The following is a 4,022-nucleotide window of genomic DNA, read 5'->3' on the forward strand; positions in this document are numbered from 1 at the left end:
TCTTTCAGACTTTCTGGCAGGCGTTTTCTTTAGATTTCAGCTGGCTTATAAAATAGGCATTTCTAAAAGAAAAAAATGAAGCTAAATCTAGGTGGAAATTATGGACTGCTTTCTGCACTGTTGGAAAAGAAGCAGTGTGAGTGGATTGTTTTTTAATTTTTCCTCAGGCCTCCTGTTTTAGTAGATCTAATAAGTGGAAATAGAAGCTTGGCTCACTATTGCTGAGAGGAATTTTAAGCAAGTAACAATTTTCTGCAGGATTTTAATGCTTGTTTTTGCACTTAACTCAGTTACAAAGGCTCATAGATTCCCTCTGTGTTTCCCACCACTCATACAATAACCTCTTTCCCTGGAAGCGCTGCTCAGCCACATTTTATCTCCAAGCAAGAAAAGTCAGTATATTTTTAACCCATCTATAATGTATTCTAAGACCCTCCTCCCAAATTTGAGACCCAGAGAGATGAGGCCATGAGGGAAAAGGCCGATTTGGTGAGAGCTTCCTGAGTGGTCTGAGGAGGATTTTGCATCCTATGGTTTCAGATGAAAGTTCCTGGAAGTTTTAAATGGAACTTCAGACAGGTGTGATGGGGTGAGCTCAGGGCAAAGCAGGAGCGAGGTGACAGTGGTTAAAAACAGAATTTACCACCCAGCCTGAGGCTGCATGGAAGGGATTCATCTCGTCTGACATACTGCATGCACATAGAGCATGACCCACAACTTGCTTCACTCCACTTCTTTTCAGTATCTGAATTTAACTTCAAGCCCACATATGTTTCAGAAGAGAACTATATTCTGCATCCCAAAATCGTATGAACTGCTGGAAATTGGCACAAGTTTGTCCCCAAACAGAAAGCAGAGAAAAGGTTCCAGAAAATCTGTTGCCAGATGGTAATTTTGAGCAGAAGGAAAAGAAGATGTTAAATACTGCTCTGCTTTGAAGAGTGGTTTCATAAATGCAGCTTGGTGTGCAGTAACACCGTCGGTTGTTCTTCCCTAAGAAGTGTCAAGAGGTGGATATCTATCATTTATCAGTGTATCACTGAAATGAATTTAGAAGACACTCTTAATGCTCCAGGCTCTTACATTTTTTTGTATCATGTCTCCTTGCCTCCCCTATGAATGCACCAGGCATAATGCCATGCTGTCCCACTTGCTGCTGGCCATCCATGAGTGCTGTTATCCATTTGCTTTCCTTCAGGCACTTATTTCTTCCAATATTTTTTCTGGAATCAAAGCAAAGCAGCTAGGCCTAGCTGCCCAGCTCCTCCCATCCCCTGCTCTGACAGGAGATGCTGCCTTTGCCCTTTGCCCGTCCGCTGGTATCTCACCTGTCCCTCACAAGTTTGCTAATGGCCAAGATAACCGCGCTCCGAGTATCCCGGGATAGAATTCCCTGGGGACAGCTGAGTAGGAAACATCACTCTTATCTACCCAGTTCCCTGCTTATTCTGTCCCCACTTAGAATTAAGCTCCTGCTGCTGTCACTGCTATGCGATCAGCGCCGGCGCTTTTGCTGAGGAGGGCAGAAATAGGCGGCGAGTGCTCCAGCATCACTCAGGACCTCTGCTCGGCTGCGGAGCATCCCTGTCCGCACCGCACGGGGCTGCGCTGAGCCCGCAGCGGAGCCGTGCTGGGGGTTGCGGGGCTCCGCTCGGGGAAACGCGGGGTGCGGCCGCCGCCAAGCGGGGTGCGGGGGTAGTGCGGGATGCCTGCCCGTGCTGCAGGGCTCCGGGATGTTCCCTAGTGCCGATCGGTATTCACGTGCCTTCACGGTGACCGGACCCCGGCACGGGCCGCTCTGCGGTTCTCTCACCGAATAACAAACAAATCCTGGGTCTTGGTGACAGCCGGTTTTGATCTGTCGGGATCGTTGTTATTATTTATATGCCACCTGCTGCTGATGTGATGACACAAACGGTCTGAGTGTTGCTTTCCAGCAAACAGCCTTCTTAGCATTTAATTTCTTTTACTAAAATGGCTCTGGAAAGAATCGCTTAAACTTAAAGTTAATATCACGTTTCAACGTTTCAGAGCCCACCAGCCATATATTTGTTGTTCTAGTTGAACACTCTTCCTTTTGCTGACCCGCCCCTTCTCTGCTGTTATCTGCAAAGCCCAGATACTGGCATCCGAAAGCCAGTGGAAAAGCGATGAGTCCCAATTAAGAGTGTCATCAAACAAACCGAGAACCTGAGTGAACACCTCCACGCACTCAGGGCCCCCTTCTGTTCCGGCCACATCTGACACCACCTATGCAGAGGGACGCAGGAGCCTAAAGGGCCGTCTTGTGGTTGCTGCTGTGGTTTCACTTGCGTCCTTCGCTGCCCCAAGAGAGAAGCTGGGAGGGAGTGTGCAAGACCTGGCACTGGGGAACAACACATCTGCAGCTGTGGGGACAGACCGCAGGAAAAATAGGGGTAGGTCTCCTCCCAGCTGCCCTCTGGGGCCGCGCTGCCGCCTTTGCGCAGCCGATCGCCGCCGCTTTCCTTCCCCTCAAAGGTGAGCGGGCGGTCAGAGAAGGGCAGCAGGGAGGAATAAAATCGCGTACACAGAGTCCTGCAAACCGCTGAGCGGAAACCCGGCGCTGACGCTGGGTTTCACCGGCGTACAGAGGGCCGTCGATCCGTCCGCAATCGCAGCCCGCAGCTCCTCGCCCCGCTCGCTGTGTCCCTGCTCTCCCCGTGCCGAGTTGCCGTGCCCGCTCCCGCTGCAAGGTGGTGCTGCGGATCAGCGCAACGCGGAGCTGCGCGGCCGCTCGGCAGATGGGGGAAGGATGGGGGGGGGATCCTGCTGGGAGAGACGGGCACACAGCCGCGGTTCCCCTTCTCTAGCCCAACAGCTCGTGCTTTTGGGGAGGGCAGACGGACCGTTGCCGGTGGTTTAAGCTGATGAAACGAGCTCCTCCTCTTGGGGAGATGGAGGTGTGCGTCGCGCGGTGCCGGTTTTGCTCCAGGAGTGGTGCAACCACAGCGAAATCCTTTGGGCGTCTTAAACTGGTGCGTTGTGGTTGACCAGAGGATGTAGGTCGGAGCCCTAAGTGCAGCCCTCGCGCTGCAGCTGTTGGTTTTGCCGTACCTGCACGCGTTCGGTTGCCCCGTTATACAACGTTTATTCGGATCTCGATAGGAGACTTGGCTGTGTAAAATATCTTTAAATTCATCGGGATAGACATGGGAATTCAGGAATGACAGGAGGGAACTATTATCTAAATGAGACTCTCATAGATCAAATACATATGGAAAACAAAATAAGTGCATAAAAGCCCATACTGCATGTAAAAGTGATGTATTCGAGGCTGTTTTTAAGTTGCAAGGTAAATTAGTTTTTTTGCTGAGTTTTCAAGACTTTACTATGAGCAGAACACATTCTGAAATACTTCTTCATGGCTAGCGGAGGAAAAAGAATCTTTCCTGCTTCTCAAGACATCAACTACAACCTGAATGGTAAAGTAGTTCAATTGAACTAATTGAGTAAATCAGAATGAGTAATACTGATTGTTCTTTTCCATACTTGCAGTAAAAGTTATTTCCATTAAAAGCTTGTTGAGCTTTTTGGCAGGTTCTGCCTGCTGCTTCCACCTTCTCAGCACTGTGACTTTTCATCACATACAATTTGTGTGTTTTTTCTATAAAGCACAAAGAATTCCAAGAGATGATGGTATGGTTTTGATCCTAGTTCTAATGTCATCTGAAATGCGTGTAGGTGAAATAAAAAAAATAAAATTTACTAAGTTAGTGATAATTGACATGAGCATCCATCAGCTGTCTATATATACCCCAGCAGGTTGCTTTTATGCTGACACTGGCTTTGTTAATGGCATTGGCCTTGACTGAGCATAATGTCTTCTTTTCTATTCTCATCCTCTTGACATTTGTTCCTAAAGCACGTAGCTCTGAGAGCTGCTGTGAGGGCTTTGGACCTTTATTCTCAATCCACTTCCAAATGCTGGCTGGAGTTTCCCCAGCACAGATACATGAAGGGGACGCAGCCCTGCCTTGGGGCTTTGGGCACTGCTCACACAA

Source organism: Meleagris gallopavo, chromosome 15 (assembly GCF_000146605.3).
Source record: "Meleagris gallopavo isolate NT-WF06-2002-E0010 breed Aviagen turkey brand Nicholas breeding stock chromosome 15, Turkey_5.1, whole genome shotgun sequence".
Lineage (NCBI taxonomy): Eukaryota > Metazoa > Chordata > Aves > Galliformes > Phasianidae > Meleagris > Meleagris gallopavo.